The 14,478-nt window shown below is 46.9% G+C and overlaps 2 pseudogenes; one reads left to right on the forward strand and one right to left on the reverse strand.

The window, feature by feature from the left end:
* The first annotated feature begins 946 nt into the window (after nucleotides 1-946).
* LOC123812554 overlaps nucleotides 947-14,478 on the forward strand; it is a 41,484-nt pseudogene continuing 27,952 nt past the window's right edge.
* Nucleotides 11,392-11,534, reverse strand: LOC123813151 (annotated as a pseudogene).

Genomic DNA, 14,478 nt, shown 5'->3' on the forward strand with positions numbered 1-14,478 from the left:
AAAATATCCCTTGTGACAAAACAGACATGTAAAATGATATGTCCAAACTCTGTCTGTGTCCACTTCTGTCCTTCTTTCCACCCCTGCAGTCATGTGTAAGCCTCTGGGCAAAATGAAGCTGGCCCTCTGTGTAATGTATTAGAGGTAGCTGTCCATGATGCGGTCCCTTTCTTGTGATACGAATCTTTGAGTAGCAAGTGGCCCAGTTATAGCACTGTGGAAATGTCACTGCGTCTCTGAGGGACACCGCGAACGTGTTGGGCAGGGGGGTCTCAGCGGAAGTCTGTCCAGGTGGGGATCGCTGTCAGCACAGCCGGGATTGGGGCCATACCATCCGCCACCCTCGAAGCGCAGAGTCTGCTTTGCTCTGGGGAATGTGAATCGAGCTATTTCCATCCTGAAAGAGCAGCAGGATCAGAATAGTATAAAATGGTTGCAGTTGTAGTGAAAGAGAGATGAGGTTATGGTTTTAATGACCCAAGGTTCTCCTACAGCAGGTCTCCACTCTGTGTGCCACCGCTCTCTTGTCTGAGAGCAGAGTCCACACCTTGGTTCTGGAAAGTCTCAGGCCCCTAGACCGGCACCTGAGAGCGAAGACGAGGCACAGACTGCACAGTGAGTCAGTTTGGGATGCAGGACCACAGGTTGGAGACTGTATTTGAAATCGAGCCACTCCGGAGCTGTTCATATGTGAGATCATGAAGACCAGGATTCTGTGTGGTCTGCCAGGCCCTGTACAAATGTTGTCCTTCCCAACGCACCTCAAGCCAGGACGGACCCGGTCCCAGGGATCTCCCAGAATCACCGATCTGCTTTGCCTTTTCTTGCTTACTCTGGCCCCCCTGCCTGTCCTGGTAGGTGATTATTCTCTTTTGTCCAAGGGTACATTTTCGATCTCCTTGAATAACCCACCGTGTCTGCCACCTTAGGTGTGCAGACCGTCATCATGCACGTGTTCTGGCACTTTGTGGTTGCTGTGTCACCCACAATTCCAGGTAAAAGACAGGCCCTGCTCTTGATGGTGAAGACATACACACACACGCAACTGTTGACGCAGACATCCATTGAAGAGGGAAGAGACACGGCAGCTTCAGTGCCTCGCAGGCACATTGGCACAGGTAAGGGGCCCATCGGCAATTCCCAGTTCCTCTCTGCAAACTCTGACCTGAGATGTGACTTGGACAGGACCACGGTTATGTACTGCACAACAACCTATTACTGTTCAGGGCAGGCTCTGTCTTCATGTCCCTCCCTCCAGCACATAGAGGGGATTGTGCAGGAGCCCCCATGATGGGCTCACAGAGGTAACTTGGCCTGCGTAGGCCTGTCTTTGGTTCCAAGTATTACCTTAGGGGGCCTCCTGGAAATGGCCAGAGATGTTGAGAAAGAAGATGCAGCTGACGTCTGTAGCATCTGAAAAGGTTCTCAACACAGGGGCTTCCAATACTCAGAGCCCTGGGGATTTGGAAAACTGCAGGACCACATCTTTGTCTGTCTTGCCAAGTGAGCTGGCTCTGGGGCTGTTACTAGAATGTGGGTGCCTGGTAACAGGGTTTCCAAGTTCCGTTGGTGTCAGTTACCAAGGAAGTGACTTCACTTCCTAAAGTTCCTTTTCGTAGTCACTTCCTCGAATCACAGCTCTTCAAATAGTCTTCTAAGCCCTTCCTCTTGAGTATGGACTGGATTAAGTGACTCCAGAGAACATAGCAAAATGATCCAATGCTATTTCCAAAATGTGGTAATGAAAAGTCGGTGCCGAACCAGTTGGTCACTCAGGCCTGTTTTCTCTCTGAGACCCTAAAACCCATCAACCTGGGTAACAAACTTCTATGCTATGTGTTGTTACCTGGTGAGAAGCACGTGACTTCCATGTCCCCTTGTCCATGCAGGACATATCTTTACATAATTTCACTAACAGTCTTCTTTCCACAGCCACCTGGGAAGGTCTGGTACAGCCAGGGTCTCAGCTTTGAAACAGACTTGTGTTCAGACTCACCCCTCATTCTCACCTCTTCTGGATTCTGGACAAGCCAGTGTGTCTCTCCTGGGGTGTTTTTCTCCTATGTGTGCAAAGGAGATAAGTCTAGCAAGTGCTGTGCAGGGATGCCCACAGTCATGCATGGGACACTACCCGCAGAATTTGAGAAGTGCCATCACATGTACAAAGTTTCTTCCAATAGCTGTTTTCTTCTTGTTACCCCATGTGTATATTCCTTTTCAGATTCTACTTTCAGTTTTTACTTCTAGAGTGTGTGTGTGAGTGTGTGTGTGTGTAGGCAAATAATCTGGGTGCCTAGAGGATACAGTCCCATTTAAGGAGGAATAGGCAACAGCTTCTCCAAACGTTCGGATTTCTGATTTTTAACACCAAACCTGTGGGAGGGGAGAGAGCCTTAACCTGGCAGGTGGGAACAAACCCTTATCTGGAGCCTGCTTATCACATTCCCTGTCCAGGCCCAGCTTCTCCGTGGGCTTCGGTTTTCCAAGTACTCAATAAGGAACATAATTCAGAACTATGTAAGTGTGAGCTCAGCATAAAGTTGTCCCTGCTGCATTCACACAGAGTGGGTTGTTAGTAGGGGTGCATGCCATCTGCATGTCTCCACGTGGGTACAGTAGCCCAGCTTTTTCCAGAACTTCTGATTTGGCCTGGGTGCTGCCAGAACTCCATCTTGAGATCACAGAGCAGGGTTCATACCTGGGCCTGGATTCTTAACGGTCTGTGGTTCTGGGCGAGGCATGGACCTCCTGGGCTCTCTCCGTGTCTCCTCAGTGGCTTTCCGTGATTTCCACATTCTTCTGCAATTGCACCCCCTTGAGTGCAGACTGGACTGAGTGACTCCAGAGAACCCAGAAAAATGACCCAATATTATTTCCAAAATGTGGTTATTAAAAGTCATGGCCAAACTGGTCAGTCACTCAGACCTGCTTTCTCTCTAGGACTCTCTCAGACCCGTCAGCCTGGGAAATGAGCTTCCGGTTGTGTGTTGCTACCTGGTGAGAACCACGTGGCCTCAACTGAGGCAGATGAGGAGACAAAAAGGAAGTCAGGTCTTCAATCCACACTGGACCCCGCGAGTACCCGAGTGAGCTGAGACCCTGAGTGAAGCCATCCTGCCCCAGCCGAGCCTGCAGCCCCAGGGAACTGAGACCCTGGCAGAGGCGTCCACTGGGCCATGCCGGGTTTCTCTAATGTCACCGTCACCGGCTTGATCCAGGTTTCCAGGGTCTGTTAAGGCTCAGGTTGAAGGCTTAGGTGTGCAGCCAGTGCCATCTCTGACTTGAACCATCTCTTTTGGTTTATATAGATAAACCAAAGAACAAGATAAACTACTTCTGTTATTAAAAAAATGTATCCAGTCATAAAGGTCACACTCGGCCCTGGCCGGTTGGTTAGAGCATCATCTCGATACACCAAGGTTGTGGGTTTGATCCCTGCTCAGGGCCCATTCAAGAACCAACCAATGAATGTACAAATGAGTGGAACAACAAATCAATGTTTCTTTCTCTCCCTAGAAAGTCAATAAAAATTAAAAAGAAAATAAAAATTATACAGTACTTGTAAGATTGGAAAAGGTTATATTTTAAAAGTCACCATTTATTTTTACTACCTGAGCTACTTCAGATTTATTTTTAAATGATTATTTTTCTTATTTTCCCAAATCAAAAAAATGGAAAATTCTTTGTTAGATCGTTTTCCTTTCAATAACTAGGCTTTTACTTCCCACAACTTAAATTATGTCAGTTATATATTTTCCCACAACTTTTTTCTTTGGTCGAGTCTTCTGAAGGACTTGAGACCGAGGAAGCAGGTTTTATGTGACAGATAAAGATACTACGGGGCAGGAGAGTGCAGTCTGGGGGCCAGGAAGGTAAACACAGGGTTCCTGCAACATACAAAGCTAGTCCTAACACTTGAAACAGCTTTAGCTGGATTGAAGTGTTCTCCTAAAAATCTCTTTTCTATATTTTCTTATACTTCTAAATATAAATTATCATTGGCAAATAATCATGATGAAAACTAATACCTTCATTAAATTTCCTGCCAGCTGAGGCCTGGCAGAGTTGAAACATGCAGAACTCATACAGTTTCAGAATTGAGCAAATAAACTCAGAGAAGATGGCAAAAAGGTTACCATGGCAACTCGATCCCAGGACCTTGGGTGCAGCCGCATTGCCTCAGTGTCGAGTCACAGAGGCTGGTGCCTGTGATTCGCAATCCAGGCAGTTTTGGGGCACAGATAGGGGTCTCCCTTGGGCAAGTTTAGAAAGGATAAGTACTTTGGAATCTGCAGAAGGGGATTACATGATCTTCAGTGAAGTGACACTGAGTTAACAGAAATAAATAATAGTAGCAAATAACATTTAGTTTAAAACGGTGCCATAAAAGTAATGGAATTATTGGCTCTGTAAAAATAATTACATTGAAGTTTAATAGTTAGGTATAATGGCGTAACTAGTCTTTATTCATTCAAAATACTGACTAAACCCTAGTATGTTCCAGACCCTGCACATAATAGGAGAGAAAAACAATATACAGTAAATGAACAACTTGTGATATTTAATGTATTAGAACGTTGTAAGAACTATGAAGCCTAAATAAAGCCAGGCAGGGGGATTGGGAAAGCTGGGGCCGGTGGTAAGCCAATTTTGACTTGGGTTATCAAAAAGGCCTCCCAGAGAAGGTGACATTTGAACAGACTCAAAAGAGCTCATGGGTGGCCTCTGCAGACATTTGGTAAGAACATTCCAGGCAAAGGGGATGCCCGTTCAAAGGCCCTGAGGCAGAGGTCTGGTCACCATGTCAAGGGGTCGGCAAGAAAACCGGAGTGGAGTGAGAAGGGGAGAAGTGAAAGGTTAGATCAGAGTAGTAACGCAGCAAGGTCACAGAGGGCTTCGCAGGCCACTGGAAATGTTTTGGCCTTTATTCGCAGAGAAATGGGCAGCCAGTCAAAGATTTTAAGCAGAGGAATGAAATGACCAGGTAGGAGGCCATAGTGACATATAAGGGGGTACATTATAGTGACTGGGGGCTCAAATGAAAGTGAGGAAAAGATTCTGTATGTATTTTGAGAGGAGATAGAAGAGAATTTCCTGATGGATTTGATGTGGGGTGTGAAAAGAAAGGAGGGTCAAAGACGACAAGGTTTCGGCCCCAAGAAACTGGAATAATGGCATTGCCATCGCCTGAGATGAGGAAAAGGCTGTAGATGAAGTGGGTTTGGTGGTGGAGCCGGGTGAGGTGGGAGAGCAGAGTGAAGTTTATTAGACCTACAAGTAGAGAAGGAGAAGACAGTTGAGTACATGAATCCAGAGTTTAGGGGAGAGGTCTGGGCAGGAGCTACAGAGTTGAGAGTCTCAGGGAGAATAAAAGACACAGGACTAGGTGATTGGACATTGGGCTGTGGGACAGGAGAGAGACCAGACTGAGCCCTAGGGCGCTCTAACAGTAAGAAGCTGAGAAGAAAGGATAAAACCAGCAAAAAGCTAAGGAGAAGCTGGAGAGATAAAAGCAAAACCAAGAGAGTGTGGGGTCCTAGAAACCAAATGAGGAAAGAAAGCACTTCCAGAAAGCGGGATGGTTCAAGGTGCTAACGGCTGCTGACAGGTGACGGGGGTGACTGCCTTTGATCTTGGCACATGAAAGTCACTGGCGCCCTTGACTCAGCAGCTATGAGGGAGAAGTCTGACTGGAATGGATGCAAGAGAACCATCAAGCCAGAAATTGGAGACAGGAGGTTTTTCTTTTTAGATAGAGGAGATTTAATGGGAATTAAAAAAAAGCATGTTTTTATGCTATCTGTACATAAAAATACTATTTTCTATTTCTGATTATTTTGTGCTGAAGTTAATTAAGCTTTCAGATGCTATTCCCTATCCGTAGGACCTCCAGTGAGCCAGATCTTTGTCCTTCACTTGGGATTCTGACGCCTCACTGGCTACCTTGGTGTCTTTATTCAGCCTGGATAACACACTCAGTCCTTCAGTCTGAAATTTCTCACCGACATGGACTCTGAATGCCCTCTGCCTTTCTGACATGCCCAGTGAGCCACTCCAACCATACATTCTCAGTTTGTGTTCCTAGTCTCCGGTTCCACAGTTATGCTGGAGGAAGATGCAGAACGTGCAGATGTGATCTGCCACTCACCTGTCATGTCCAGCCCCCTCCAGGCCCTTGGCACACTGCTCTATTTCTCATTAGTTACATTTTGAATGGGTGCCAGTGACTGTTTTAGTCTAGGCTCACGGGCGCATTCGCAGGCCGTGTGCTGCCTGGAAGTTTCACCTTCCTAGCTGAAGGACAGGGTGGCTGTAAAACTGGGCAGCATTACTGCAGCCCAGCTCAGTGGCAGAGCTGACAGGCAAGCAAGATGGGGTGTGGCTTTCACACAATGGAGGCAGCAGCTGGCGTTTGCAGGAGGACTCACAGGAACAATGCATATCAATTTAGAAATATAGTGAGACCATCCTCTTGAAGGGTGAGCTCTGGAGAATCACAGGCAGAAACTGAGAATCCCCTTCTATGTGTATAAAACCCCTGTTGCTGGTGATGGTCATTCACAAGCTGACGGGCAGAGGGTGAGGCCCAGGGGGTGAGTAGATTGTGCCCAATTTGGCTGAAGAAAGAAGAGGATCCACATTACTTAGGGACTGAGAAATTTTCCTTTTGCTGTCCATGGGCCTCAGGTGTAGAGTTGAGTTAATCATGCTCCTTAGTAACAAGGTTGACAAGGATGAACTGAACTATTAGATGGCAGGCAGTGCCATCTTGTGGTAGCCCCAAGTGTCCACTGGTTAGCTGAGTTAAGAAAGGGTATGTTCAGACCTGGTTGGTGTGGCTCAGTTGGTTGGAACATCATTTCGTAACCAAAAGGTGGCAGGTTCGAGTCCCATTCACATTGATGTTTCTCACTTCCTTCCTCTCTCTCTAAGAGCAATGAAAAAATTGTACTCAGATGAGGAAAGTAAGGAAGAAAAGCAGAAAGTCTTGAGCATTGTAGAGGAATATTTGGGGAGAACTATGCTGAGAGTTTTAATGCTTCAAATGCAACATTAGTTTATTGCTTATACCCACTGAGCACTTTTGCATGGTCTATTTAATTTCCATAAAATGTATTCTGTCATGTAGGAAATTCTAGTAGAGTTCTCCTGCATTACCTGGCTCCTGTAGTTTATGTCTTATCACTTCCTGGCTGAAATTCTAGAACCCAGCAATATTAAATGCCATTTACTGTCTCAGATATGCCATGCTCTTTCTTACTTCTGATTTTCCTTTTGCTATTCCTGAAATAGTGCCTTTAGAAACCCTGGTTCTTCTTGCTGACATAGTAAAGAACTACAGGTCAGCAAGCCTGCTAGGATGCAAGCAAAGTTTATTAGTGCTAAGTTCTAATGGAAGAGCAAAAGCAGGGTGGCCAGAGGCTGAATGGCCACCACCCAGGTGGCCAGGAAGGGGTGGTTGCAGGCCTGGTGGCCAGAGGTCCCCTGGCCAGGGCCTGCTCTGTGGTGAAAGAGACAAGAGGGCCAAGAGTCAAGAGAGCGAGTCCTTTGTTCTGAGGATTTATATAATTGGTGGGATGGGGGTGAGGGAGTTACACATTGATTGACAGATAAAGGTGGTGCCAGCTTCCCCCTGGGGAGACGTGACTACCCAAAACGTAGGTATGGGTGGGGGTCTGTTAGCCCACATCCTTACTTTGCTCCAGACTCCGTTTGTTCATTTTTGCGTACATGACAGGAGGCAGGCAGTTAATCAAAAAATTGTTTTATGGGCTTTTCTTTGGGCACTGTAGACCCCTCCCCTTCCCCCTTCCAGGCCTTGGAATGTACACACAGTCCAGGGTTTTCCTTTTTCCAGCTGGTGGAGGTGACGCACATGGACTTTCAAGGGCTCCCTCCCTCCTGCACTATCCTGTTGTCCGGAATGCCTGGCAGCCTTATCGAACCAGGCTCAGGACTCCCTCCAGCCTCCTGTGTTAAGTCCTCTGTTAGATTGCAATGGTGAGGGCCCTGCCTTTGTTTACCCTCTGGCTGCTCATTCAACTGTAACTCTCCCACCTCTTAATTATTGGTCTGGTAATTTCTACTGACCCCTTACGTTTCCATGTGGTAATGTGGGAAAATGTCTCTAAACTACATGTCCAGTAGGGGGACCTCCTCATGTGCTTGCCTAGCCAGCATTTCCCAGGGGCCCACCTGAGATGGGGAAAATGTCACTGGAAACCCAGCTCTCACATAACTGAGCACATACAGGGTCTGGCACAAATGACGTCCCCCTTTCTAAATCACAAAATCTGTTATTGCAAAATTGCAAGCATGTGACTCTGTAACATAACAATATCACACTCAAGCACACCATATGACATTTTAGGTGAAATGTTCAAATTAAAACTATAAATTATCACACCCACATTATTACCCTACCAACCACACTCAAGCAGGCCTCACTTCTGCCAGACCCTGTATAAACTGGTTCCACGTCTACTGCAGCAAACGGCACTCCTGAGTGGGGCATTGAAAGAAAAATTGAGTAGCTACCCTCTACCGCTGACCGGCTTCTGTTCAGCGTGTTTGCAGCAGTGATCGGGGGAGCAGACGTTCTGAAGCTGCCTCACATATGGTCTAGTTATAGTTACAGTGAATGAGGGAGATATGAATTTAAAAATCATTCTTTTTTCCAAGAATGTGTGGGGTTCAGAAAGCCAGAGGCAAATTTGGGAAATAGTTCTAAAAAATGAAAAAAAACAACATTTTTTTCAGAACTTTTATTACAGAACAAACAAGGAGGGGTGCCTGGGATGATATACTATTACTGAAAGAAGCCCCCAGGTCCGTTATGTCTGCCGCCAGAGGAAAGACATCTCTCAAGATGCCAGAGATTTGTGAAAAGGAAAAGAAATGTTTATTTAATGCTATACAAACTTAAAGTAGTGACCTAATGTCTTTACCAAAATCCCAAAGTCCCTTAAAACACCCGCAAACAGACACAGTCCTTTCTTCCCCCTTTGCCCAGTCCAGAGTACTGTATCTCCTAAAGCTGCGGGGGTCCCCACTCTGGCAAAGGCACGTGGTCCTCTCTCCCCGGGGTGCGGGAGTCCCGCTCTGCCAGAGTTGCGTGGTTCTCTCTCTCCAATGGCCGTGATCCTCTCTGCACTTCCACAGCTGCATGGTTCTCCCTCCAATTGTTACAGGGTGCAGCCAAGAGGGGGGACCCCAAATGGGCATTTGAAATGGGGTCCAGAACTTAAGGTGTCCAGGAGATTTTAAGATGTCTCCATCCCCCCCCACCCAGGGTGTGGGTTGGGGGAAGGGACAAATGGAGCAGGGCCATTGAGATCTGTTTTGCATAGCAACAGCCTTGCAGCTACCCTCTGGTGTGGTCATTTAACATATCTATAGCCTTTGGCTGGTCGCTTAGATATGTTAAATAGCTGTGATCACCTCTGAGGGGGGGGAATGGAAGTAACTTCCCCACCGAGATGTGACTGGGGGCAGATCCCCCAAGCTACAGCGACTGCGTGGGAGCTCGGAAAAGATTGGCTCCAGGACACGGGGCCACACCTGCCCAGACTCAAGGTGGCAGCCCAGTAAAGCTGGAAGGATACGAGTTCTGGCATGTGTGGCCGAGTGTGGGAGGAGTCGGAAATGAGGCTGCAGAGGAAGACTGGCCGCGGGGATTTAAAAACCCAGACTTGGCGGCCATTAGGAGAGAACCATGTGGCTGTGGAGGTGCAGAGAGGATCACGGCCATTGAAGAGAGAACCACACGGCTTTGGCAGAGTGGGGACTCTCCCCTTCCTGCAGCCCTGAGAGAGAGAACCATGTGGCTCTAGCAGAATAGGGAGGACTTTAGCCATTGAGAGAGAGAACCGTGGTGCTTTAGGGGGGAGAACCGTGCGCAGCCCTGAGAGGGAGAACCACACGGCTTTGGCAGAGTGGGGACTCTTCCCTTCCCGCAGCCCTGAGAGAGAGAACCATGTGGCTTTAGCAGAATAGGGAGGACCTCAGCCATTGAGGGAGAACTGTGCTGCTTTAGGAGAGAGAACCACGCGGCTTTGTCAGAGTGGGGACTCCCGCAGCTTTAGAAGGGGGAACCACCACCTGGTTTTAGCAGAGATCCTGGCGACTCAGCCGAGGGTGCCGGGAACCCAGGGAGGTCTCCCAGTCGAGAAGGAGGACTAACTAAGAACCAGAGGACTGTCTGAGCCATGGACTTCGTTTTCCTTCCCTGAGATATGGTACTCTGGACTGGGCAAAGGGGGAAGGAAGGAAGGACTGTGTCTGTTTGTGGGTGTTTTGGGGGACTTTGGGATTTTTGATAAAGACATTAAGTCACTACTTTAAGTTTGTATAGCATTAAATATTTCCTTTCCTTTTCACGAATCTCTGGCATTGAGAGACGTCTTTCCTCGGGTGGCGGACATGACGGACCTGGAGGCCTTTTAAATATTAGTATATCGTCCCAGGCCCCCCTTGTTCTGTTCTGTAACACAATGGCTGCCGTGTCTGGGTTTAAATCCCCGCGGCCAGTCTTCCTCTGCAGCCCCATTTCCAACTCCTCCCACACTTGGCTTCACATGCCAGAACTCATATCCTTCCAGCTTTACTGGGCTGCCATAGTGAGTCTGGGCAGGCGTGGCCCCATGTCAGGGAGCCAGTCTTCTCTGAGCTCCCACGCAGTCGCTGTAGCTCGGGGGACCTGCCCCCAGTCTCATCCTTGGTGGGATAGTTACTTCCATTCCCCTGGCTCTGAGCATGGCCACAGCTATTTAACATATCTAAGCGACCAGCCAAAGGCTATAGATATGTTAAATGACCACACCAGAGGTTAGCTACAAGGGTGTTGCTATGAGAAACAGCTCTCAAAGGCCCTACCATTTGTCCCTTCCCCCAACCCACAGCCTGCGTGTGTGTGGTGGGGTGGGCGGTGAAGACATCCTAAAAATCTCCTAGACACCTTGAGTTCCGGACCCCATTTTAAATGCCCATTTGGGGTTCCCCCCTCTTGGCTGCACCCTGTAACACTTTGACTTGCTTTGAATTTTAGTTAGTGGAAGTATATGTTCCAAACATGGTTTTTATTAATGGAGTTTGTTTCATTAAAAAAATTCTATATGTCACAGGGCATATATACTTATGTAATAAAAGTGTAAAAATGTAAATGGGGGAGGAGAGAAACAAGCTTTCAACTCCAGTTGTAGTAGGTTGCTTTTTTCCCTAGTTTTATTGAGATGTAATTGACATATATCATTGTATTTGTATTAGTTTCACATGTACAATATAATGATTTGACATGTGTATATATTGTTAAATGATCATGACAGTGAGTTTAGTAAACCTTCATCCCCTCACATAGCTAAATTTTTTTTTCTCGTGATGAAAACTTTTTTTCCATGTGTCCAAGGCATGAAGCCGGCATGGGCACAGACCAAAAGCCAGCCTGGGATAAACAAGGAGTTACTTTGTCCCTGGCTGATATGAGACAAGTTGTGATGAAGACTTTTAATACCTACTCTATTAGCAGTTTTTAAACACACGGCGCAGTACTGTTAACTGCAGTGTCCATGTTGCCTGACATCCCGGGACTTAATCTCCCTCATACCTGGAAGTCTGTTCCTTTTGGCCACCTTGACACATCATCCCCGCCCACTGTAGTGTTGTATTTCTTAAGTGGTGTAATAGCTGTACTTATTATCTTATTCTTTTAAAAACAGTTTAAAAACCCATTTTCTCACATCCCTCACCGCATACATTTAAACGTGCTGCGTTAATCGTCCCTCCAGAAGCACACGTCTCATTCTCGCTGTGCCCATGGCTCTTGTGCTTCCCTTCTCTCGGCACTGATGACACTGGACTGTGTTTTAATTGCCTGCAAGTATCTCTCTTTCTGTCTCTGCCCACTGGCAGAGACTGAGAACCCTAAAGGGCAGAGGTTGCTGATTCTTCACTGTGGTCTCCGTAGCCCCAAGTGCAATGCTGATGCAGAATTGGTGCTCAGGGAGGATTTGTTGAGTGGGTAGGTGGCTGGATGGCTATGGGGTAGGGTAATGTCCTCAAAGCAGTCGGCTGAGCAGTGCTGAAGTTCCAGCACATAGTTTTCTGCCATGGACTTCTTCTCTCACCCACCTTCCTCCTAAAAAATTCTCAAGGGGCTGTTTACGTAATGGGTCACCTAGAGAATATGCTCAAATGACAAAGCCTTACCCACCGCAATTATTCCCTAAGGAAGGGATCTTCAGGGGGTTCACAGAGACTCGGGATAGTCTCCTGAGTGACTTCGGAGGGGAAGGGTAGAGGTATCCCACTTACTCATTACCTACCGTGTGCTTAGAATCATGCTAGGCACTCTCACATACAAAACTCTCATTTAGTTCTCACAGCCTCACCGTAAGGTAGGCATTACCATCCCACATATGTGGATGAGACCATCAAGCCTCAGGGAAGTGATGGACCCCGACCAGGTTACAAGCAGTGAGAACGGAGCCCATGCTTACCCACCCTCAGGCCTGCCTGGCACCAAAGCCCAAGTACGTTCCTTCTACCACATACACCATGGAATGCTTAGACTTGAAAAGAAACATAGAGGTTGTTCACATAATCCACCTTTTGGTATTAAAATAATGTTTTTAAAAAATGTAATTTGGGCACATTTCTTTTGCCAAGTAGGATTTTGCAAATTACGATTTTGCCAAGAGAAACAAAGAGTGCTCAGTTATCTTTCAAGGCTTTAATTGATTGAGCAACTCCTAAAATTAGCCAGGAACCTGTTTGGCCATACCGGGTAAGCGGGCGCAGGCCCTGCCTTTTTACATATCTGGGGCAGGAGTCCTGGCTTTGTTCCCTGGAGAGGTGGGGTTACTTTTGTTCATCTCGAAGGGTAGCTCCCTGGCCTGCTTCCCTACTTCTGCGCCCAGGTCAACTCGCTCACTTATTAACTAACATTTATGGCACACGTGCTGTTGGCCAGGGCAAGGGCTAGGAAGTTTGTCTGGATTATCTCAGTCAATCCTAACTGTGACCCTGTAAAGAGTGTCCTATAATTTTAAATTCCGTTTTATCTTTGGGGGAAAGGTGATGTGCCCACCGAGGCTGTAATTGTTGGAGCAGGAGTGGGACCCAGACCCAGGGGGTCAAGAGCCAGTGTTTGCCCCGAGATGGCCCTGCTGTCCTGGCGTGTGGCAGAGATGCGTTGCTCTCTGAACGGCGGGCATTGTCACCTCCCTCTGGCCAGCATTTCCCCGTAGAGCTACATATGACAGTTTGACTTTTTTTTTTTTCCAGTAACAGTTATGGTTTATGGAACTAGGCACATCTCCAGGATCGCAAATCCCTTTTTTAAGTAAAGGTATTTTCTTTGTCTGATTTTTTTTTTCAAGAGACTTCCCTTAGAAAGACCCCCTTTGTTGTGCAAATGCAGAGAATTCTTTCTGTGTTCAACATGGGCCCTTGAGAAAAGGAACACAAGTCCTTTCACATTAGTGGCTGTTGCCAGACAGCTCTATAATGTAAGCAGGATGGTCAACGTTGAAGCCATTTTCAGAAGATCTTAGTGAACATGACTAATTTGGCGAGATTTATGTTGTGCCCAGAACTTTGCCACCATACATTGTTTATTTGTTTTTAAAGTAAGAGGATTTATTTCTTAGGTAACACAAATAGAAAACACCCTCAGGACTGCAACTGGAGAGGTAGTGGTATAATGGAAACAGCCGTAGGAGCAATTCTTGTAGCTCTGTTTACGCTCACCTCCTTCTGGGAGATGAGGAAGGAAAAGCAGATGTCGGCCTCATGGAATATTTTACAGAGAATTATTTATGATTATGTCACCTTGAGTAGAAGGAGCAGTAAAAGAGATACTTTATGCTTAGTTGAAATATAGGATGAATTGGGGATTTTTGGCATTGGAGAGCAAGATCTGGCCCAGTGAGCAATTACGCCAACAGCAGTTAGGGAAGGGGGATCAGTGAGGGATTGGCCGTGCTCACGTGGACCTGGGTGTGTGTGTGAGAGTCGGGGGAGAACAGGGCACGGCGCCAGGTGCCTCCCGGTGCATCCCCCTTAGCCTGTCAATATTCTCTTTTTAAACAGTCTGTTGTTCTTGATTACATTTACTCTATGTGTGGACTGAGAGGTGTTTTATATCTATTTCCTTCTACAAAAACATCTCCAGCTAACTCAGAGAGGCCATCTACTTGGTAGCTCTAGAGAAATCAAGAGACCCCAGGCTTTCGGCCTCTGCCACTAACTAGCTGTGTGGCCTTGAGCAAGTCACTTAGACTCCCTGGGCCCCAGATATGTTATCAGGAAAGTGAGTGGATTGGTAAAAACATAGATTCTAATATCCTTGTCAATGCTAAATTTTCAGGGCCAGCTTTCCCATGAAATTCGCTTGAGATTTCTGTGCCTGTTCATATGTTGCATTTCAATGGTCAGGAGTGAAACTCAGTAAAGGACGGTAGTTCGGTGTGGAGGAAAGCA

The sequence above is a fragment of the Phyllostomus hastatus genome, unplaced genomic scaffold, assembly GCF_019186645.2.
Source record: "Phyllostomus hastatus isolate PE091 unplaced genomic scaffold, TTU_PhHast_1.1 phas_scaffold_93, whole genome shotgun sequence".
In the NCBI taxonomy this organism is placed as follows: Eukaryota; Metazoa; Chordata; class Mammalia; order Chiroptera; family Phyllostomidae; genus Phyllostomus; species Phyllostomus hastatus.